Genomic DNA, 25413 nt, shown 5'->3' with positions numbered 1-25413 from the left:
ACCTCCCATGAGGGAGGTAGTATACTCAATGTGCTTCTGTTGTCATCTGTTTTAACCTGCACCCATTGTGCAGGCACAGATTAGGTACCAATTCTTGAAATTAAATAACAGAATCACATAGGGACAGATTCTGAATCCTTACTCACCTGAGTTATGCTTTCGCATTCAACACTCAATGTCGGTACAGGTTGCAGAGTCAAGTTCACAATTAACAAACAAGCTTTTCTTACCCTTAGACCTGTACCCATAATTTCTGATTTAAATGGGTTTCTTTACTGAATCAGTGTAATGGAAGGAACTCTGGTTGACTATACAAATCTAATGCACATAGAAAATATTGGGCAATGCAGTGCTTTTTAGGCAGGAACAATTTTGAGCCATGGGTAGAGCTGAGCAAAGTATTGCAATGTAGGAGGCAGATGCGTAAGTTAGATCTGCTCCTGACTAAATTAATCTTCCTTATCTCATGCTTCTCTGCAGTTGTAGATTGACCGTGAAAGATGCATTTTGAAAGCATGTCACATAATCACATGGGAGGTTAATAGAATTCTTGACATATTCTCACTCCCTTGGGACAGCAACATCTGCAGCAGAAAAGTTTTTGAAGTGCAATCTCATCATACTTTATGAAAAATCTTCAGGCAGCCATAACGGACTTTCTTGCAAAAAACTCTGAAATGTAGAATGATTTTTTTTTTGCCTCTGCCCGCTTTCAAACTGGCTAAATATTTTGGAATGAACATTGTAAATTACTTTAGCTAAACACCTGTTTTAGGACAGGATCTATCCTCTTTTGGTCTGCACACTTGCTACGGCAACAAAAATGAACATAGATGAAACATGATGAACATAGAGGAAACATGATTTAATATGTATAAAGTCTGTGAAAAGTATGTTATTTGGGAGCATATTCTATAGTGATACATTTGATACATATACATTTTGAACTTAAATTGCTCAGCTACATTTTCATAAATAGCACATTTAATTGAATCGCTTCTTTTATTCTGCCATGCCAACCCTAAATAATGCATCAATACTGAATCCTTCCTTTTGAATACTTAACTGTAAAACTAACTCAGTCACATCCTGTTCAAGAGATTCTCTCTAGGGCATGTGGTTTAGGTGGTTAAATTAGTCTATATAAAGACCCAACTACACTGAATTGTTACAGTGTTCTAGAGCCATGAGAAATATGGCTGTTTAATAAAAAATATGAATTGATGAGAAGGCATGCTAAAGAGATGATTAGCCTACAAAAAGTTGATTAACTCTGTGTGTGGAGGGCAGTTTCAACAGGCGGGACATTCTAAATAAAGCCCACATGCTCAAGTTCCTGAGGGCAAGTTTACTGATCAACAGAAGATACTAAGCATCAAAATAATACAAAACACTTTAGAGCAGATACTTTCTGCCAGCTATGAAAGGGAGAGGGCACAATCTTAGTCTGATAGGCAGCTCTTTTTAATATGAGCAGCTCCTCCAAGATCCTGCTCTGATGTTTGGTCTCTCACCACTAAGTGTAGGCTCTCTCTATTTATAGCAGGTGTGACTTGCCATCTGCAGTCACATGACCTCCCTGAATTCAGTCCCCAGTCTTAAAGGGCCAAGTCCAGCGTTGCCAAGACTTGTGATTTGGTGTTTCTCGTAGAGCCACAAATACCAGAGTTGAGTCAATCCAGGAGAATCTGAGCTTTCATTAAAAAAGAAAAGCATGCTTCTAGTTTCCCCACAGTTGTGGAAAAAAGCTAGAAAATGGGACCAGGTGCACCATAAAAGCTCAAATACCAGCAGGCAAATAATAAGACCCCCCCCCAAGCATTTTTGAAATCTCATGATTTTTAAACCAATCTCGTGATTTTTGAGTGCCTGACTCATGAGTTTTTAACACTTGGGGTTGGCACTATTGTGACTCTTGGAACAGTGCAAGGATGTGCACATAGTGCTCAGGACCAGCACGCTGTCTCTCCCGCTCCTACATTTAATAGGACATATGGGGGGCTGTCACTGCATAAGTATTATTTTAAAATAATGGAGCTATATGTAAGGCCAGAGTGTGTCTGGGCACTGTGCAGTCCAAAAGTGGCACAATGTATCCCCTCCCATTACATCCCTTGTCTGGGGCCAAGCCCCACTGAACTGCTTGTGTTCACCTCCCTACACTTAGTACTTCCTCAAAGGGGGCAATGAGGGGTGTGGAGGAAGCTTGGCCATGCGCCCTGCCTGCCCCCAACCTAGCCAGTGGGGCATGTAGGCTAGGAGTGCATACTGCACCCTCTTGACTGTTTGATTCCCCGCTTGCTCTACTACAAATCAGTGTCTTAAAGCCATAATAGAGCCTGTAGTGTTTAAGAGCACCACCATACTGAAGCTATTCAGACTAGGTAGATAGATAATGCAATATAGAAGAGAAGCAAAGGATGCTAAAGGGAGAATGTAAAATACATGGGCCTCATTCAAAATTCATGGATTGTGTAGGGTTGTTGGCAAGGAGCTACAGCGATAAATGTAGCAGAATTATAAACAAATAACTAAAAGGCCAAAGCATACTGAAGAGAAGATCACAAATAAAAAGTAAGCAGCTACCGTAATTCTTTTTTCTGGCCTTGCTCTCTCCTGCCCCTACTCTGGCATACTGAAAGAGAATCAATGGATGACCACCCACCCCACCACTGCAGACCCACACAGCCACACACACACTGCAGCTGAAAAATGCAGCTCATATGTATTTTGCTTTCTCTGGCAGCCCCCACCTTTGTACAATAAGCATCAAAGCTGGTTGGGGGGGTATTGAAAAATGGTTGTTGTGCGTTAGGGTTCTGGATTCTAAGAAAAAACGAGTGGTCCATTGCTACCTTTCCGAAAGAGAATTTATGTTTTTCTTCTCCTTCAGTGTGTGTGTGTGCCACAAACATAACACTAACAAGGCATTTTGGAATGCCATCATCTCAGCTGCGATTGCCTTATTGTCATTAACATTCCAGTCAGAAAGGCAGCGCATTCAGCCACCTCTGAGATCACTGTATCTGCCTATAGCCATGCCAGCAGGGAAAGCTCATAGAGGATTATGGTCGCCATGCCAGTTCTCCCACTTGCTACTTTCATCACACAGCCAGACACATACACCTGGAGATCACATGCTTTGTATTTTTATTGAAAGAACGAATTAAAAATTGACAGGGCCATTATTTCGCTTTTCCAGTCCTTGCTGCAAAGACTTGGCCCTAACGTATTGGGAAGGCAAATGCTCTCCTCCATTGTTTTTCATGCCACACACACACACACACACTGTATTAAGTAAGCTTCAGTTGACAGTATGAAAGCCCTGGGATTTACATATCACTAAAATGCCACTATAGCGTATGGGCCTCTTCTCTGATAGCTTCTGCAGAACAGTGCCGTTAGAGCACAGCGTGACATCTCATGGGATAAACCTGCCAGTTAAAGACCTGCCATGCCAAGCTCCAGGCTGTTCTTTTTTTCAGCAGTGGTATTTGACCTAGCTTTACAGCAGGCTGCAAAACAGCTTAGGAAATGATACCAGGCTGGCTGATGTGCCCAGCTGTGAGGGTGCTATTTTACACCTTTGTATCCTCTTGATGATCTTGAGAGCCACCCAAAGCTCACCCAGCTGGGCAGGCCTAGCTTTACAATCTGTCGTTCTAAGGAATGATTAGGGAACAAAATATGTGATTTCATATAGTGGAAGCCTGTTTCACTTCCTGTACCATCCCCAATCCCTATCTCTGGTGACGCAGAGAGAAGATCCAGTCTTTCCCTTGATTACAATGGGCTTTGAATCAGGGCCCAGTGCTAACAAGCTGAACCTGGCTAGTCTATATTACTGTTATTACAGGCAGCACAGGTAGTGCCATACACAGTTAAGGTTGCTTGAGACTTTCCATTATAAGACCCTATATTCAGTTGCTTATAACTTTGTCAAACTTAAACCATTTGGGTCAAAATTCTCCATACCAGGTGTCTGCCTCAGGCTGACTGTTTTTGGAAAGATTCAGCTAAAATGGTTCAGCCATTTCCAAGAACGAGGTTAGAGAAAAAAATATGTTTTGCCCAAATAAAAAAAACGACAACATCCTCCTTATTGTGAACGTCTACCACACTTTGGAACAGGAACTTGAAATCTGGTAGGGGGGTGTCAGAAATGTGCCTTTTATTCTCACTGTGGAAATTCACCCAAATTTAGCCAAGTTTTAAGCCTCTGAAAAATCACAGTTCACATGTCCTCAGTAGAGACTTGGAAGCTAAATTTTCCAAAGATTCCCACCTGCACTGAGCATGCTCCATCTCACAGCTCCTATATGTTGACTGTACTGTGCAGGCATCATCCTCATAGAGTGGCTGAGCATGACGTGGGCTGCAGGGATTGTCCCTGAAATTGCTGCTTCTGGTAGCAGAGGGATATTGTGGTACACAGCATAGAAAATGAGAAGAGTGAGTGTCTCTCCCCTATGCTCTGTGTCCAGGTAAACAGGTGGAACAGGAGTCTGGGGGTGGAGACAGGGCAGAACACCGTGTGTGTGTGTGTGTGTGTGTGTGGAGGTTGGTTGGGAGGGACAGAGCCAGGGAGGAAGGAGGATAGGATGTGTGTGTGTGGGGGGGGAGCATGGTGAAGGCACTGGCGCAGGGAGGGACATTTTTCCACAGGATGTCTGCTTTAGTCAGTGCATAGACCAGACTGTACTCTGGGGAAGAATCTGGGCACTGTAGTAAATGAGGCTGTTGGCTGTAGGACCTCTGCCTCATTTGTTCCAGAACTTGAAACATGTGTAGTGAAGGAGGTAAGGGACTGTAAGAAGGTTAAGGACAGGCTCATGGTTCAGGTAGCTGAATGTTGCCCTGGAGAACTGAATTCTATCCCTGCCTCTGATATAGAGTTCCTGTATGATGCTGGGCAAAGTCACTTAAACCAGACTTCTCACAGGTGGCCACTAACGGTATGTCTACACAATGTGTTGGAGCCCAGAGCAGTGAGCTCCCAGGTTGGGTTGACAGATTTGGGCTTGTGGGGCTCTCATTACTGGTCTCTCTAAAATAGTGTATAGACAGTGCTTTGGCATTGCAGCTCAGGCTCTGAAGCTCCCGCTGCTCCCTAGGTTCAGCACTTGAGCTCCAGCTGGAGCTGCACCTTCAAAGCGCTGGCTCCACAGCTGTTTTTAAGAGCGCTAGGGCGAGTCCTGCAAGCCCAAGTCTGATGACCCAGGCTGGGAAGCTCACTCCCGTGGGCTCCCAAAACCCTGTGTAGGCACACCCTAATTGTGTGTGTGTCATTTTCTGGGTACCCAGCTGGAGACACCTGCCATGTGATTTACAGAAATACTGAGCATTCACAACTGCCGCTGAAGTCAGTGGGAGCTCTCTTTTGTCCATATAAAAGTACTCTGAAAAATCAGGCCCCCAGCTTCTCAAATTGGGCACCCCAAACCAGTCACTTTTACCAATTAAAAAGATTTTTGAAAAGCTCACAAGGAAATTAATAATTATATATTCAGTTCAGTGTGAGATGGTGTGCAGTAAAATAATGCATGGAACCACACAATGAATGATGAGGATAATAACAATGATGATTAGCTAACTACCCATTTAGTGAGCACCATTCATCATGTGCACTGAATGAGGCAGAGGTCCTGTGAAAAAAAATGGCTGTATCATAATGCATTATGCACAAAGGGATCAAATTAATGTTGCACAGGCATCCTTAGTTCTGGCATTTCCTAACTTTTAAATTCTTGACTTTGTAACCTTAACATTCATTTAATGTAGGGTTTTTTTTGGATGCAATGTTATTAAGTTATATTGTGGTAGATCCAAGAAGTTGGCAGCTATACAATGCTAGATGCTGTACAAACTCATAACAAAGGATGGTGCCTGTCCCAAAGAGCTTACAGTGAGAACATAAGAACAGCCATACCGTGTCCATCTAGCCCATTATCCTGTCCTCCAACAGTGACCAGTGCCAGATGCTTCAGAGACAATTAACGGAACAGGACAATTATTGAGTGATCCATCCCCTGTCGTCCAGTCTCAGTGTCTGGCAGTCAGAGGCTCAGGGACACCCAGAGCATGGGATTGTGTCCGGGAACTTATCTAATTCTTTTTTGAACCCAGTTATACTTGCGGCCTTCACCACATTCCCTGGCAATGTGTTCCACAGGTTGACTGTGCATTGTGTGAAGAAGTACTTCCTTTTGTTTGTTTTAAACCTGCTGCCTATTTATTTCATTGGGTGACCCCCTGGTTTTTGTGTTATGTGAAGGGATAAAGAACACTTCTTTCTTCACGTTCTCCACACCAGTCATGATTGTATAGATCTCGATCATATCTCCACCTTACTCATCTCATTTCCAAGCTGAACAATCCCAGTCTTTTAAATTTCTCTTCATATGCAAACCCTTCCATATCCCTCATCATTTTTGTTGTCTTTCTCCATAGCTTCTCCAATTCTAATATATCTTTTTTGAGATGGAGTGAGCAGAACTGCATGCAATATTCAAGGTGTGGGCACACCATGGCTTTATATAGTGGCATTATGATAGTTTCTGTCTAAGTATAAGACTATGGAGGACGGGTTAATACAACAATAAGATGTGGGGAGCACAAAGGAAAATGTTTCACAAAACACTAGCATGGTGGTCCCTTCTTTCCTATACATAGGATGCGTGCCCTTTATCTAAATTTAAGAAGATCATTAATGGTGACAGATGAAGGGAGAGAATTTGCAACTACAAAAGTAGGGCACATCTCACCAGGACAATAAGAGTTTTCCTGTGATGTACATACATTATTCAGCACCAGTTTTCTTTTGGAACAGAACAGGTTAAATGGAAAGCTCCTTTTCTCTAATCATCACAGTTGTGAAGAACAGAACCCAGTTCCCAAACTGCTATTTTCTTTAATAAAATCTTTATTTGTCTCAGATTAGAAAAACAAATCACCTTGTACCAGTCCACTGAAGCAGCCAGCCACATACCATAGGGTGTCCACTACAGGAGGGCTCTGAGGCTGGAGCCACCCAAAAAGTTGAGGGAACTGCCCCACTAACAACTTTGAAACCAAAGATTCTTAAGACCTTCTTAAGTTTCCCTATGAAATTCTGTCATGCTTTTGCTAACCAAGCAAAACAACAAAGTAAAAGTCCCCACATGTCAAAGATCTGCAGGAAAACCCGGGGCAAGTTAAAAAAGAAGAATTCCAATGTTGGTGGGCCCCAGAATTGTGAATGGTGTAATAATATGACCAAGCAACCCATCTAAAGTTCATATAGGACACGTAAACAGTGAGCCATGTCTTCAGAAAATGGATTGGGTTCCTTCTGTGGGGCTGTTGCTTTAGCCAGACCACATACATGATAAAGTAAAACATAATCTCTCTCTTTTCTTGGCCCTGCTTCTTTCAGCAGTCAGCTTGGTCTGAACCTTGACACCAGGGGGTGACAGGCATTACCAGAGAACTGCAGGCTGCCTTCTCACACATGCCGCAATTCGCTTAGACCTGCTTTGCTTCAAAGCTGCGAGAGGCCTCTATGCTTAACAGTGATTTAAAATGCACCACAATAGAAACAGAAAAGCAAAATCACACATATGCAAGGTGTTTAAAAAAATACACATCCATAAACTATACGTTCCCTCCTGTGGCAACGGTTCCTGCCTAGCTGGGATCAAGTTATACTGCACTGTTCTGTGAGTTGTCTGCATGGAAATAGCTGATGTTAGAGGTATCCTTGAGTAGCAATTAAGGAACATAGGACACTTCTGTGGGAAAACTCATGGAAAGGAACCCTGAGGGAAGGACCTCCACAGGGGATTGGATGTTCAGACCCCAGACCACAGTCCTCAGAAATCTTCTAGAGGTCAGAAATATCCCTGCACTTCTGCACTGGCTCCCAGACCTCTCCTCCTACCTGTTAGCACTGCTGAATTGAAGCCATACTCCCCAGGCTACAGCTCCCCCCAGAACTCCACTTTTAGGGGGACTCTACAACATGGAGGAACTCTGCAGAAAAGTTCCTACAGAGCCACTTGTAATAACTTCCCCCTAGGAGTTGTTGGTGTTTGTGTCCCTGATCTGAGACCAGTACATGCACAGCAGGCTCTATGTGCAGCATGGATCACACTAATCACCTAATATAAATATTAAATGATAATTAGAGACAAAATTGAATGGATTGTACCAGTCTACACTGCCAAATGGAGGCACTGTGTAGCTCACAGAATGGGACGTGCATTGCTAAGTGGTTCTTGGCCATACCAAACATCTAGACCATAGATGTAGTGAGTGATACATTTAATCATAGAATCATAGAATATCAGGGTTGGAAGCGACCTCAGGAGGTCATCTAGTCCAACCCCCTTGCTAAGCAATTCACCTCTGGAACCCACCCCGCATAATGGTGATGTGTTAAGGAACGGTTCCATGCTGCTTACCCTTTCTTCCTCCCAAGAGATATCCCATTATCTCCTAAAACCCTGTGATTGACCTGCAAGAAAGGGCAACTGGGAAGATGTATACGGGAAAGTGATCTACTGAGTTTCACAAAGGCCTCTTCAAATGCTGAAGAGGTGGTGAGCTAACCATTGTACTATATGTCTGTTTGACATCACTACAAGATTAGTGAAGACAAATTCATAGAATGATTTTATTTATATGTGAGTTACACTGAAATGAACCAAGTTGTGGACTCTGTACTAAGACTCGTAAGGTTTCCCATTATTCCACAATAAGAATATTACACTGTTTTAATTCTTTTTCTAACTATGCATTTTATGTAGCTTTTAAAAAATCCTTTGAATTTATCTCCAGTCATTTGCAGGGGGATTTTAATGGCAAAAGAGACATCATTTTAGATCTCCTTTTGTGGTTCTATTACCTAGGGCACAAGGAGACAGTGCACTCTTTGCCAAAAAGCAGAGAACAATGCCCCAGAGAGGCAGGAACAGACTGTTCTTCCTAGGGATGGTATTTTAAATAAAAGGCTTTTATTGTACTGCATTTTCTGACTGTTTGAGACTTCTGCTGTGTGAGAATGGGCTGTGTATTGTGTGAATCTGGTTTTCTGCAATTATTTTCCCAGCAATGAGTATTTTCTTTAGTGTCCTGCAGGAATATGTGGATAACACATGGTGCCTAAAGCAAGGAAGAGTTGAATGTGGCTTGGAGAGTGACAGAATGGAAATGGAGTGCATGAAAGCCTATTTGTCTTCTGATGTGGGTTAAGGGGCAAAGCAGAGTGGGAAAAGATTCTTCCCTGCTATTATGTTATATCAGACTATTTGGTGAAAGACTGTTTCTTTTCCTTTTCTCTTTTTCTGTTGCCCACCCAAAAATCTAAACATGTAAAACCTCAGTTTGAATAGCAGAATGTGCATTGCATTCTTCTCCTGCCTGGTGGGACAATATGTGGGATTGCTGTGGTAATTATTTTTTGACCTTGAGTAATTCTGGGAGCTTATTGTAGGAAATTCCAATGTAATGTATTGTGTCAAAACTTTGGTTCATTTATTATTTAAATTAATCAGTGGTTTCTATCCCTCTATCAGTATTGAAGAAAGCTAAGGCAAAAACTTGATAACAGCATATGTATTTTGCGGGCCACTCTTTTCCTCCAGTGTTTTAACAGAATTTTAAATCATGATATTTGTTTCAGAGAGAAGAGTTTTCCTCTGCAGCAAAAGCAAGTCTCAGAAATGGTGGCTCGTTATAATACTAGGAAATTAAATTAAGAGATAGTATATTGCCAAGCATAGCTGTTGCTTCTGTTGTGTTCCTTTATTGTAAATGCATAACTATCTTTTATTTTTTTCTTTACTGTGACTAAAAACAAACAAACCCTAATTGAACACCTTTTGTGTAGGAAACATCTTTGGCTGGAGTTTGTTCAAATTTCAATTTTCCAACAACATTTTTCATCAATTTTTTTAACTTTGATGGAAAAAAAGGAAAAACAATGTTGACATAATTGTCTTGAAATATTTTTCTGTTTTTTGTCACCAGTTACAGAATCATAGAAATGTAAGGCTGGAATGAACCTTGAGAGGTCATCAAAGTCCAGTCTCCGTGCTAAGACAGGACCAAGTATACCTAGACTAGCCCAGACTGGTGTTTGTCTAACCTATTCTTAAAAACCTCTAGGGATGGAGATTACACAACTTCACATGGAAGCTAGTCCAGTACTTAACTATCCTTATAGTTAGAAAGGTTTTCCTAATATCTAACCTACATTCCCCTTGCTGCAGATTCAGCTTCTTGTCCTACCTTCAGCAGACATAGAGAACAATCGATCACTGTATTCCTTTTAACAGCCCTCATGCTTGTAGCTGATGTTTTTCAAATTCAAAAATTTGATTAAAATATCAATATTTCAAAATTTTGATGAAAAAAATGAAGATACACCAAGACAAAAATTCCAACATTGCAAGACTTCCCCCCGCAATATATACATTTTCCTCTCCCCTAGCTATACGTCTGACTGACACAGCAGAACCCTCAGATAATTCCACAATAGCGCCACATTCTGCTTTGCAGTGGACACACATGGCATCCATTGAAATATGTGAGAATTCCCTCATTCCTATTGCTCTTCTGTAACAGTCTCCTCCAACCTGCCTCTGCCTCAGTTTCAGAACTCATGTAAGGTGGTGAGTTAACTCACTGGCCAGTGTGCCATTGACGTTCTCACCACTACCAGTATTTCATTTTCTTCTCCAAGTGATACACTAACTGTTCAAATACAACTCAGTACCAGTAAAGACAGGTCCTACTTCAGTCACTTTCTCCTAAAACCTCTGCCCCTGCATACAGTGCAGGTATCCCCAGCCAGGTCTTTCACCTACCTGATAAGGCAAGCTCCCTTTAAGGTCCTTTCCTTGACTAGGGGTCTCATGCAGGACCCTTCCCACTCCCTGAAACTCTCACCACTAAGTGAGCTGCTTGTTGGCCTTCTATCTCACCAACTGATCAGTTACAGGTGGAGGCTAAGCCCATCTCCCTTAAAGGCTATTCCTTACTGTGGCACCTTCTATCCATTATCTGCAGTTGTAAACTTCATTCTCTTGAGATGAAATCTACAGTACCTACACTTGGAAGAAGGGGGTCAGAGAAGAGAGTTAGGGGTCACCAAGTTAACAATCTATTCCAAAGTTGAAAGGTTGGGAACCACTAAGAATGGTCAAGCAGAGGAATTTGCTGTGATCAAATTATTGATGATTTTGCAAATGTATGTAGTCAGATTATTTTTTTTTAAATATACAAATTAGACATGATTTTCATTTGCTGTAGTACAGCAAAAAAGGAATGTAATGATTCATATGCATTTAAAGCATTACATAAATAATTTAGAAATTACATCCACATATCTCGAAGATGTACAACTTTTGTAGTACACATGGTCAAGTATGGTAGATAATTTAATTCACATGTTTTGTGGTCATTCTTAAACAAACAAAGACCACAAACAGGGAGAGGGGCCTAAATATACCTAATGATTTATAAGGAAAACTTTGAGCCTGCATAAGCAATACTATAAATTTGACACAATAGACATACGTAAAAACAGACATTTTTGCCTTACAGTTTAATGTAACTGTATCCTATAGCAACAATCTGAAAACTCAAGCAGCTGTTCTTCAAATAAATTATTTCATGAAATATGCTTCTCAATTCTTTTAGTCTTTCGAGGGGAAACATCCTCAGCAGGAATTCCTTCTGAATCGAGCCAACATGGAATACACACATAGTCTCAATGGAGTCGAGAACTGTTTATGAAGTAAGGTGCTACCCATCATGTGAAAGGGGATCAGAATCTGGCCCTTTATCTCTTGAGGAAAAGGAGAAATCAACTTGTGAACTGGAAAACTGAACTTCTGTTTTGTAGGTTACCCTGTTTCATGCCAATGTCTCCTCTAGGTAGAAAACAAGTGCCTGTTAGCTAAAGAGGCTAAGTCATGGCTGCTGTTAGACATATTAACCTAGGGGTGGATATAAGCTACCTCTGCAGAAGAGCATGCCCAGATGTCCCTTTGGACCTATCCCCTTAAATACTTTGAGTCCAGGCTTGTAGCGCTCATACAGATGGATTTGTAAGGGTTACCAGGCAGATGGTTACACTGTGGCAGAGCCAACATTTTCCCATTACTGCATCCCTCTCCTCCCGGCCACATCCAATGGATTTAGATCTCCTCTCCACTTGCAGACACACAGGGAACAATCACACTTGGATTTTAGTTTCATTACTAGCTGAATATTAGATGTTCAGGTGTGTAGTACAGAATTTTGTTTGAATATTGGAGTCAGTGGGCCAAATTCTGCTCCTAGTTACAACTGAGTTCAGAGAGGTTGCAAGGAGGGGCAGCAAACAGAGCCACTGTGATTAAGGGGGACATTTTCTGCACAAAAATAAAAAAGAATTAATCAGATCTGAAGACTCTAGTCTAGACAAATTAAAATTAGCTTCACAGCTTCTCATCAGCAAAGTTCCACAACCCTCCTTTGCTCCACAGCTGTAACTGTGACAAGCAGTAAACCATTTTCCCTTTCTTTGGTGGCTAAGAATGCAGCCCTCCAAACCTCCAATACGAAAAAAATTGAGCCATTACCAGTGGATTTAAAGGGAAATTCCCCAGCGTGTTCCTCAGTGTCCTAACACTGTGCATGGAGTGTTGCTAGATAATTCGATAGCTGTGTCTTAAATAGCACCATCCATGGAAAGATACACATCCATGTCTGCCTCTCTGATTTCATAGTAGCAGTCGAGGTACAACAGTGGGATATACAGATCACCCTGGATATTTTCAGGGAAATATATAATAGTGAAGAAGGGAAACATGAAGTGGCCGAATCCAACGCCCTTTGAAGTCAAAGGAAAGAATCTCACTGATGTCAATGAGCTTTGCTCAGGTCCTAAGGGATCAATGGTCCTGAAAATTGAATAAAAATAACAAAGAGCTTTAGATTGTTTTATGGATTGAGGGAAAGGAGGTGGTAAATAACCTCTTAAACCAGAAGGTTTTTTGTTCCATGCCCATTGAAAGAAAACCCTCTCATGTTGACAAAAATTCACAGGACAAGATGGAGTTAACACAGTCTGTAAAGTTCTGTGTTGCGAGCCATAGATCTACTCAACACCTTTCCATGCCTCCAACATTTTTTTTGAAAAGCCTCTGTGGGCAGGTGGATTTCAAGCTGAATCAGCCAGCTCGGTGTGAAGCCAATTTTTCAAGACCTTGCACACCACTGAAGCTGCAAAATACTTTTGTCTGGATAAAAATCTTGGAGTCTAGTGAAGGTTTTGTTTTTTATGTTTTTTAACCTCAAAAATTAATAAAATGTTTACAGAATCCTAACATCCTAAGAAGGCATGTTGAGACAAGCAAGGAGTTATTTAAGCAGGCAAACTGCAGAAAATGTTTAGTTTAATCCACCTGTTGCTTAATTACAGCTCCCTCAAATATCAAGTGGCAAATACTTTTGGGAAAGATTGTGCAGTTAAATGTTTTTTCATTATATGCACGTACCAGGCTTAGCACCATGTGACCCTCATCCTTGATCAGGAACTCTAGGTGCTACCAAAATGCCAATAATAATAGTGTTATTGTAGCCATGTTGGTCCCAGGATATTAGGGGGACAAGGTGGGTGAGGATTACTTTTAACTGGACCAACTTCTATTGGTCAGAGAGGCAGGCTTGAAGAAGCCTGAAGAAGAGCTCTGTATAATCTCAAAAGCTTATATCTCTCACCAACAGAAGTTAGTCTAATGAAGGATATTACCTCACCCAACTTGTCTCAATAATAAATAATGCATTATTAATTACTAAATAATATTTAGTGATAGTTTGTCAGCCACTGCAATCCCCATACTGGAAATATGGGAAATATTCATCTTACTCTAAAAGAGTGAAACTCACCCCTATTATGAGGACTTAAGTGGGACATAAATGGGATGCAGGCCTTGGTCTGGGTCTCTGTGAAGGGGTGAATTTCATCTGGATTGTGTTAACGGCTAAGCAAACCGCGTGCATTACTGTTTCTAGGAGGATATGACAGATACTATTTGTTAAGAGCTGTGTGATCTCAAAGATATTTGCCGTGCACAACAGCAACTTTATTGGTCCTACAAACTAGTCACACGATTGGGCCCTAGCTGGGGGGAGGGGGGGGGGACATAGCAAAATTGATTTGTTGATAGACTTTCAGGTTCAAGCAGAGAGAATTTCAGAGATCCCTGGCCTGATTCTTGACAAGTAACGATGCAGTTGCTAAATGGTAAATTTATATTTAGTCTTGCCAAAATATCAACTTGTGGGAAAAAAATTCAGAAAGCTCTAAATCTGGAAAAAACAAAACAAAACAAAAACCCAAGTATTTTTCTTTAGAAATGATTGTCTGTTTGGAGGAGATGTTTATTTATCAGCATCAGACATCTCTTTCCTGTTTGGCAAATGGGTACCATTTTTTATTCATTTTGATTTGATTAATTAGACCACAATGAAGACCCTGGAATAAAATTGACTGGTTGCTTCTTTTTCTTTTATTTGAAAAATAAACATTTGGTTTGAGATCACATTCTTCCACTACAGCACATGAGACTATGCATTCACATGCTTGGATTTTTGAAGATTTATTTATGAAATGTCAAGCATGTTTCTGCTTAGCTTGCCTTGTTTGCAGTTAAGATTTCTTTTTTATTAACATGTATTATTGAACCATGGCTAGTTTTCTTTAGAAGTAATAACTGAACTACTCTGTACATGAACTCGCAGCTCCTGAATGCTCTGTTGATGGGAATACATTCAACAATGTTAGAAGAAGAAAATAATGAACCCATCAAAATAAAATGCTCTTCAGAGACTTTAAACCTTTACATCTTAAAAGTTATAGCTGGCATCTCTAACAATTGTTAGGGATTTTATTTGTTTTGTCTGAAGACTGATTTCATGCTCTGGATGAGAAAAACCACTTTTTTGCTGATCTAATGGGAGTCAATCAGTTCCAATGTCAGTCCTTCCATCCAAACTTTAGGTGCTCATTCATATACCACAGTGATGATGCCTAGATACTCAGATAATGGAGGGAAAATCCTGACTCCATTGAAGTCAAGTGATTACATGAGAATCTCATTTTTCCTTTAATAATGAAATTAAAAAAGAAGTTTCTAATCCTTGTAGTTGTGGAGAAAAGCTTTAAAATGTGAACAATAAAGGTTGAAAAAGCAGAAAAATCTGTTTTTTTAAAAAAATCCTGTGACTTTTAGGGCTGAATTACTGATTTTTGAATGTTTGGCATAAGTGGATAATACTATAAGATAAATGTGGCATAGACCTCTCTGCACAGCAGTGAATTTCACTCAGAGAGAGTATGGATCTGTAGTTTGTAATAATATCAAAAATTCCTAGCACCAAAATGTACCCTACATGGAAATGCTTCATTCCCTCCAAACAGTAAGGCTTGCACCTAGGCCAAAACGGTAGTCCCAAATAGCTCTGTAACAACCAGCAGATGAAGTTTCCTAAGGTATCTCAGAAACATTTATTCCTAAATAAGGGAACTAGAAAGAGTGTGGCTATTTCAGCACATGGACTGCAACTGAATAAAAATGTTACTTAGCCTTGGCCCCTAACAATTCTGCTGATACAGTGTACATGAGTTCTCAATATTTGCTCTCCCAAGGGGATTTGAAAGAAAACCAGAGCTTTGTTCTTAAGAGTTCATCTATCTCCTGATGTTTAGTCCCCAACAGGATGTCATGAAGCTGATTGTGACATTGTAATTGGTTTGGGGACAACTGGCCAGGCCTCCAACATACCTCCAGCCCTCTACCCACGGACGAGAATTGCCTTAGTGTCTTTTGAATTGGACAAGGTGCTGCAGATTTCCCTACTGTGTGTCCTTAGCTGTTTTGCCCTTCCATTCTTTAGGCTGGTGCTGGAGCTGGCTCAAAGTTTCAAGGTTAATCCCTTAGAGTAGAAAGACTGATTGGGATTTGGACTGGATCCTAAGTATTAGAACTGTTTCAAGAGAGCTAGGTGGGGCCCTTAGAGAGAAAATATGTCCATCAGTTATCTCCATTTACTTTCAATTATTAATTTCTACTCGTCATCTATATTTCATTAGACTGAAGAAAATCTCAAATCATCACAGCAGCCACTTACATCTCTTAACAGTGTGCAAAATATTTATTAAAATCATAAAGCCCAGTGGTCCCAGTAGCTAATTACAAGAAGTGGATGTTTATGGAAATAAACCCAACCATGAAGATTTAATTTTAATGAGTGCTAAAACCCCCTTTCCTTTGGAGATTTTTGTTTTTCTTTTTTAAAATATATCATGTTGGTTTGCAAAGCTTCCTCATTATTTGGGTAATATTGGCACTGTTGATAATAACAGACACTGTTTGTCTTGGTCAAAGGCCAGTATTCAAAGTATGTATCTAATTTGTCCAGACAGTTTTAGGTTCTCTTGAATTAAAATTATAAATTTAACATAAAGAGTTGTAATCTAATTACAGATTACAATGCCAAAGGAGAAGACTCTAAAGAAATAAACTTTGACATTAAGGGCACTATACAAATGTAGTAAGAAATATAAATGTATGCCAATAATAAAGAGATTCAAATAGAGGTTTCAAAGGATTTGGAGAAGTTCATTGACAATTATTTACTTAGGGGAAAAGGATTCAATGTTCTTTCTTAAGGAGTTCACCCAATCTAAGATCATTAATTTTGCCTACACAACACATCAAAGAACTTGACCAGTAATGCTACTGGCTTCTTGGAACCTCAGAATGAAAAGAAGCTGCATACAGAACCTCATTAATTCATGGCTGCAGATTGCTAGGTTTTGAAAGTTAAAGAGAGATTCTCTCTCCCACACTGAGCAAAACTCAGCTTGGCTGGAGGGGGGCTCATGTAGCCAGCTCAAACTCCTTGATCCTTGGGGCCAATTCTGAATCTGATGCCATTTAAGGCTGTTGACAGGCAGCTTTAAGTTGTCTTTGAGTTCATTAATTGAGTCCTAAACTTGTGCAGGATTGATTTGCTAGAGCAGAGCTATGCAACATCCTGTACCTGTCTTGCTCGCTTTTCTCTCCTCTACCATGCCTACTACACTAGGAAGAAATGGGGGCAGGGGGGTAGAAGTTACTGGGCTTGGATCCCAGTGCATCTGCTCCAGCCTGGAGTTTCCCTCTGACAAAATAATTCTGTCCTTACAAATTGCAGCATGTCTCGGTCTTGTGTTTTCTGAATGGTGCAAAGATGCCAAAAACTGATGAGAAAATCTAGCCCTTTGGGTGGGATTTTCCAAAGGGTCTTTGCTTTAGATGCTTTTATAAATACAATCCTAAACTCTTCACCACTGAAATCAATGGTAAAACTTCCATTGATATCCGTAGCGGAGGACTGGCACATGAGTGAACAAACCACTACAAAAAATCAAAGGTCCTGCATCCCCCAGCTCCATTGGTTCATTTATTTTTACAGGTGTAGTTTAAAGTTTTTGTTATTTATTTGTTACAGTATTTCACAGCATGAAATGGATGCATTAGTAAATACTGCCACAAGGTATGAATTCTTGTCCTTCTCCAAGCCTCAAAATTCAAGTACATGCATAGTTACGGTGACCTCCCATGTGTCACTAGCAGAAGTGTGGATAGGCAGCCTTTGCAAATGAAACTCTCTATTGCAGCACTTTTCCCCTTTCACCATTAGAGGGAGTAGAGAGCTTTTTGGTCTCTGGAGCAGCTGGTCATGGTGCTTACAGGATGTTACAAGTTGTTCATTGGTGCAGCCAATACAAGATATCTGGGATGGATTTGAATACCCCCTTAAAGTTCTTTGCAATCCCTTGCTAAAATTATCTGCTGATTTACATTGCTCCAGCTCCATTGTTTCATCACACACTTGAGCAAGTCTGAAATTCCATGTAGTAGTAGATGGCAGTGAAATGTGACTTCAGTGGAGCTGTACCAATTCACACCAGCAGAGAATTTGGCCCCGTGTTCTCAGCAAAAAGGCTGCAAGGAATGAGGGCTCATTTGGAGCTAGGGTTACAACTTCTATGGGTAGGACTCCCTACCCTAGGGTTTCAGTAATGTGATACTCAGCCCTGCTATGAATATCAGATCAGCAATGTGGATCAACAAAACATAAATCAGAAAAATTCTCCTGCACAAGGAAACTATGTAACAAATACTGGCATCCTCTTCATACGTGTATATAATCCCCATCCATATTAGCAGATGTTATGTGACTGCAGCAAGGGGAGATTAGCATTTCTTGGGGCTACTCTTGAAGTTCTCTTACATGCATTATTGCCAACTCTTGTTTGCAAATCTCATATCTGGTGTTCTTCTTAAAGCCCCAGCTCCTGGAGTCATGTTATTTCATGAAAATCTCAGCTTTCATTTATTTATATAAAAGCAAGTTCCTGGCACTTATGCTTGTGGACAAAAGCTTGAAAATGTGACCAACTTGAATTTCTAAAGCTCAAAAATCAAGAGGCAAATAAAAAGAACCCCAAATGTGTGTGTGGGGGGGAAGGGGTGAGTTGTTTGTTTGTAAATCTCAGTATTTTTAAACAAATCTCTTGATTTTGGGGGCCTCAGTCATTAATTTTGAATGCTTAGGATTGGCAATACTGCACTTGCCAAATTTCATGCTGACTTCAATATGAGTTCCAGAGTTGGAATATCTGCAGGATTGAGTCCTCAATTGCTTTGTGTTCAGTGAGACTCTAATGCCACACTTAAATGCAGTGAAGTCATACATGGTATTATAGAACTTCCATGATTCAGAGCAGTCTTAGTACAGTGTGAAAACCTACAAAGCTGAACCAGTACTGAAACTATCAGCAGAACTAAGAAAACAAGACATACAAAGTAAATGCTACAAGCTGAGACAGTGGTTTCAAATAGCATCCTGAGGCTTGAGAGTTTAAAGTTGGAAGACAGCCAATAAAAAGGACAAAAGGTCTTCTATATAATCACCCTTGCAGCTGAATATTTATTAATCTTTCAGTAGAGCCAGTTCACTTTTGATTTTTTTATTATATGTCCATCACATTTTTTTGTCTCTTGCCTCTTTTATAAACTAAATTAAGTTGAGTGCCTTAAAAAGAACAACATGTAACATAAAAACTGGTGTGTAAGGGTTACCAGATGGAATTTCAGACCTGCTCAAGTGTGTGAGTGTGTCGCCCTCTAATGGCTGAATCCTAAACAGGCTAGAAATCCCAGTACTATGGCATGTACTGGAAAGTATCCTTTCAGTGAAGTGTAGGCATGTGATATCTGGGTGGATGGTTGTGAGTTCTTTCCACGCTGACAACCATAAAGTCTGTACAGCCATAGGGTGCAGATAAGGTGATGAGCTAGGCTGGTTGGTTGGTTTTGATTGGTCACGTAAGTCACGCGGTTGTGGCTTCTGTGCTGCTCCTTGCTTTGGTGTGTGTGTGTGTATGAGAGAGATTTTTAGGAAGCATCCCCTTGTCTGCACACTATGGCTAATGACCATTATAACTGGAGTATAACAAATAAGTATTTATACTAACTGTTGATGCCTATTTGAGATGGTATCCTACAGCCACACATGGAGTATGTAGGGTACATCAACCATTTCAAATACAATTCTTTCCTTCAACCTAACTCTGGCGTTATAGCAATGGCACACTCGTGAGCATAGAGTTACTGTATCATTTGAGTTTACCTCCTGTTTTACAATTCACGTTTTGTGAATAGTGGTTGTACAATAGAGATGTCTCAGTCTGCCAAAGATTTCAGCATATGGGACCATGGGAGACTAACTCTCACCTGTGGCATATTTCAGCTGGCTTTGGGCTGATTCTAACTATGAATTAGTTGGGGGGTATTCCTATCTTCCTTGAAAATTTAAGTCTTGCGGTTCATGTTTAAGCCCAAGATTTTTAAAGTTACTGGATGTGAAGAACATCTATTTCCCAGTTTAGAAATAATAAGGCCCTTAGTTTTTGATTTTTTTCATGAAACTGCAACAACACATGTTTTTGCCCAGCTCTTAAACATGAAGGAAAGTGGTGCATACTTGTAATCCCTCTGCACAGAATCCCATTGATGTAAAAGGGACTTCTCCATTGGAGACATTGTGGATTCAAGCCCCTTTGTTCTGATATGGTGAGACTGTCATCATCGGTTTTGTTCAATATCTTCATAAATGATCTGGAGGATGGTGTGGATTGCACCCTCAGCAAGTTTGCAGACGACACTAAACTGGGAGGAGAGGTAGATACGCTGGAGGGTAGGGATAGGATACAGAGGAACCTAGACAAATTAAAGGATTGGGCCAAAAGAAATCTGATGAGGTTCAACAAGGACAAGTGCAGAGTCCTGCACTTAGGACGGAAGAATCCCATGCACCGCTACAGACTAGGGACCAAATGGCTCGGCAGCAGTTCTACAGAAAAGGACCTAGGGGTTACAGTGGACGAGAAGCTGGATATGAGTCAACAGTGTGCCCTTGTTGCCAAGAAGGCTAATGGCATTTTGGGATGTATATGTAGGGGCATTGCCAGCAGATTGAGGGATGTGATCGTTCCCCTCTATTCGACATTGGTGAGGCCTCATCTGGAGTACTGTGTCCAGTTTTGGGTCCCACACTACAAGAAGGATGTGGAAAAATTGGAAAGAGTCCAGCGGAGGGCAACAAAAATTATTAGGGGACTGGAACACATGACTTATGAGGAGAGGCTGAGGGAACTGGGATTGTTTAGTCTGCGGAAGAGAAGAATGAGGGGGGATTTGATAGCTGCTTTCAACTACCTGAAAGGGGGTTCCAAAGAGGATGGATCTAGACTGTTCTCAGTGGTAGCAGATGACAGAACAAGGAGTAATGGTCTGAAGTTGCAGTGGGGGAGGTTTAGGTTGGATATTAGGAAAAACTTTTTCACTAGGAGGGTGGTGAAACACTGGAATGCATTACCTAGGGAGGTGGTGAAATCTCCTTCCTTAGATATTTTTAAGGTCAGGCTTGACAAAGCCCTGGCTGGGATGATTTAGTTGGGGATTGGTCCTGCTTTGAGCAGGGGGTTGGACTAGATGACCTCCTTAGGTCCCTTCCAACCCTGATATTCTATGATTCTATGATCAGATTTTTCATGGGAATGGTCGGATTGTGATCATGCTAGTCAGAATTAATAATACTTTGCACTAATCCATTTTAGGTAGTGTTGTTAAATTAAGAATAAAGGAAAGCCCGAGGGGTTGAATGAGTAAGACATTAATCTAGTGTGTATGTATTGCTTTGGGAATAGGATGGGGACTCCTAAGTCTAAATGTAAGTTTCCTCCTGAGTTTTGCGTTAGTAGGGCTTTCCCTACAGGACCCCACTGTCCCTAGTCCCTTCTGAGTCACTCCAAACCTTCTTATACTTGTGGGTGGGAGCTAACTGCATCCACTTGTTCTGGCTGAGGATGAGTCAACAAAAATGTCTGCTCATTTCAGTGTAGGGTCTTGGCATCTGACTACCTGTTAAAAGCAACTTTCTCAAAACTGGGCACAGATTTCCCATTCTAATACTCTTTCACCTTTTGTAGGAAATTTACCTTGGTATATGTTACTTGAACATTTTAAACGTACCGTATTTAAAATGAATCTAACACTTGTTCAGCAGTTTCAGACCACCATGTGTGAGAGAATGGATCCAAAGGGATTTTTCTTTTGTTGTATGTTGTAATAAATATCGGTCAGTTCATTCTTTTCTGGTCTATTTTAATTATACAATGTTCGCAGTCACAATGAGGCTACAGGACTCAAGGAAAGTATTACAAATGTGCTGCATTTCATGATCATCCATCCGTTTCTTTTAAAGTTTACCTCCTCAGTTTTTATTCTCATTATGATAATCACTTATTAATGTAATTAAGGACATTCAATGTTGCAATATAAAATCAAGGCATCTGGTAGGCATTAGTATTGGTAAAATACTGCCCTTTTTGATGCTAGTTAGACAAAACCATGGAGATACAAACCTCTCCAATAGATCTGGTGGGAAGAAAGGAGGACGAATACAATACCAATTAAACTGCCCTTGTAGCACTAAAAAAATTTAGCAATGTTTTCCACTTAAATACTTTTACTTGAAAAGCAGTTTGCCTCACAGGGGAAAGTTCTCACATTTACAAGTATCACACATAGCTAAAATCTCCCTTTAAAAAAAATGTTTGTGAGCAACAAAGCTGTTCACATTTGGATCTTAGGATGTTTTTTCTTTTTTTCATTTGAAGGTTTGGTGTATAAGTACGTCTGGCATGGTAGTCTGAAAAGGCCAGCAGTCTTGAAGTCCTGTAGTAGTTTAGTTTCTGGGCAGCCCATAAGCAATAGATTAGAATAATCTGACTCAAATATGAAAGCCTGAACTTTAACAAGCATTAGGATAATTCAGGGGCTAGCATATACAATCCACATTTTTTACTTAATAAAAAAGCAAGTTTTAGCCATTAATACTGGGTTGCTCCCTTTACATCTATAAAGATAGTTGCCTTAAAAGTTTAGTGTTACCGACACTTTATGAATTCTTTGAATCCACAGAAAATGTATCCTGGTGTGTTTTGTCAGCAACAAAAAAGCTATCACAAAAAACCTCTGAAGAACAACAAAACTCACATAGTAATAAAGAGTTAAACTCTACGTAGTGAATTGTTCTAGCAGGTTTTTCCTCAACCTAACAGGGCAAGTGTCTGCAGCTCCAAAATAAAGTGGGAAACTGAAGAAAGCTTTGAATTTCAAACATCTTTCAGTAAGGAATTAGTTTAAAAAGACATGCAACAATAAGCCATGAAATGAGTCCAGACACCATAATTCAGGGATGGAATATGCTATAAAACTGGCAGGCTTCCAGCCCAGAGCCAGGTGCCTATTTTGGATTTGATTCAAGTGGCCTTAGGCCACCTAGCGAGCTTTCAGGTAGAATCGGAAAGCTGCTCACCTCAGTATGCCCTACTTTAGTTCTCTTTCAGGTACTTGTAAAGGATTCCCAGATGGCTGGCTCCCATCCAAAATAATATGCTTTCAAATCGCATCATCTATATACTGTGATGAGGCAGGATTGAGAAAGAATGTATCTGGAAAAGAAATAATGAACATGATGCTTTCTTTCTACAGCTTGTAGTGTAGCTGGAGCCTGGGAATGATATTGTTTACACATGATTACAGTATTTGTAACTCATTATGCCTGATACACATATCATTGAGGGATTGCAAGAGAAGTGCAGTTCCAGGGGAAAAAATATAACTAAAGGGACATTGATGTTAAAAAAGTAACAGATCTTTTAGAAACAGGTATCTCTAATTTTGTTACATATACTGCCATAGATTATTAAAAGGAAAAACATTTTTACAATCTAATTCACATTTTACATTTGTGTTCTTTGTTTACCTATTGTTGCATTTCAGTCCCCTTTGGACAATGAAATTAGGCTAGTCAGTTTCATGTTTGTATCTAGTCAGTTTCAACTTTTGGTTTTCAGGACTTTCCACAGTGCTGTAATGCATTGTTAATGCTACAGAGAAAGGTTTGTAGCTTAGTTTTAATCCTGTCTTTCTTAAAAATAAAATGATTGAAAAGACAATGAAATCACTTCTATTAATATTAGGCTTGTACACAATTCAGCAACGGAGCAGGACAGGAGTGGTTCCACTGCTTTTTGGGCTTGGTATGTTTTGCAAAGGAGAGAGAGGGGCAAGATTAGGCTATTAGGTCCCAACCCAGCAAACATTTATACACATGCTTAAATTTAACCATGTACATAAGTATTTGCACAATTAGGGTCTCATGCTGTGAGGCTGGGGTTTTCTAAAGGAACCCATTTGTGCCTAACTCTCTTAAGCACTTTTAAAAGATAAGTGCTGAATGGAACATTTATCTTAACATGTAAGGTCCTGAACTATCACTATAAGACCCATTCTGCTCCCATTGAACTCATTTGGAGAGCTGCTGTTAATTTTCGTGCTGTAGGACTGCATTCTTAACAGTGGAAACCGATTTTATTTCTTTTTCTTCTACCCTCTGCTTCTTATGAATATTAAGATCTCCGGCTTGTTGAAATAAACATTCACCACCGAATGCCCATGCACCAAGAAATTATTAAATACTGCCATTGCAACACTGAGTTGATAAAATAACTGCTCCAGTCAGCAACATGCCAAAAAATTTCACTTTGGAAATCAGCACTGCACAGTCAAGTGATAGTTTTGTTTGCAAATTAGGAATGTAAAGAAATGCTGTGGTAAATTAGAAGCTCTTTGGGGGCAGTGGCCATCTTTTGCTCAGTGTTTCTAAAGTAACTAGCTCAATCAGGTTCTGGTCCTTGACTTGGACTCCTAGATACTACAGTAATGCAAATAAAATATTAATAATAGCATAATAAATAATAATTAATACTACTACTACTAACAACATCCATGGCAAAACAAACTTTGGCAAGAAACTCTCCTCTCTCACAGAAACTAAAAATGAGCCTGATTTAATGGAAGGTCACAGAACATTATTATTATTTTGGTGGAAAAGAACCAAAATAAACATTTAGAGGCTGATTCTCATTTATAATTGGGCTCTAAAGTGAGTGTATAGTGGGGCAAAGGGGCCTTAGTGAAAATGACAGTCAGTCTTCAATTCAAAACAACTCTGCTTTTCCAATGTCCAATGCAAGTTCCTCTCCACCATAGTAGTGAAAGGGTTTGACTCTTTTGGTACATGACCAATAGAACATCTATGTAGCTGCACCAGAAAAAACTCCCTCTCCATATCGTAGAGGCCAAGAATCCATGTAAGCTGTTGTAACTCATGGGATATAGTAGCAGTTGGGGAACAGCTCTGTGCCATGATTCATTCCCCTGCCCCTTGTGGAACTTCCCTGCACAATTACTAGGAGATCAGGATTTGACTCACAATCCTTAGTTAGCTGGAACTCTTCTGAAAGGACTGGGAGTATTTCCTGAGTAAGGAATGAGAATGGAGAGTGCAGTCAAAATCATCTTCCTAAAAGGACACACTGAGAACACATCAAAGCAGCAGAGGAAGAATCACATTCCTATAGGAAACAGACTGCTACTTAACTGAAAAGGGATATTACAGGTTATTTGTGGTTACAGCCACTAACAAGTATCTGGGTTGGACTGAATAGACTCATGAACTTCTTTGCAATCTATGTTCCCAGCAAGAAGTCTGGAAGTAACAAAGATTCATTTCAGGTTTCAGAGTAACAGCTGTGTTAGTCTGTATTCGCAAAAAGAAAAGGAGTACTTGTGGCACCTTAGAGACTAACCAATTTATTTGAGCATGAGCTTTCGTGAGCTACAGCTCACTTCATCGGATGCATACTGTGGAAACTGCAGAAGACATTATATACACAGAGACCATGAAACAATACCTCCT

This window comes from Natator depressus, chromosome 12, assembly GCF_965152275.1.
Source record: "Natator depressus isolate rNatDep1 chromosome 12, rNatDep2.hap1, whole genome shotgun sequence".
Lineage (NCBI taxonomy): Eukaryota > Metazoa > Chordata > Testudines > Cheloniidae > Natator > Natator depressus.
Note: the sequence above shows the minus strand (reverse complement) of the source record.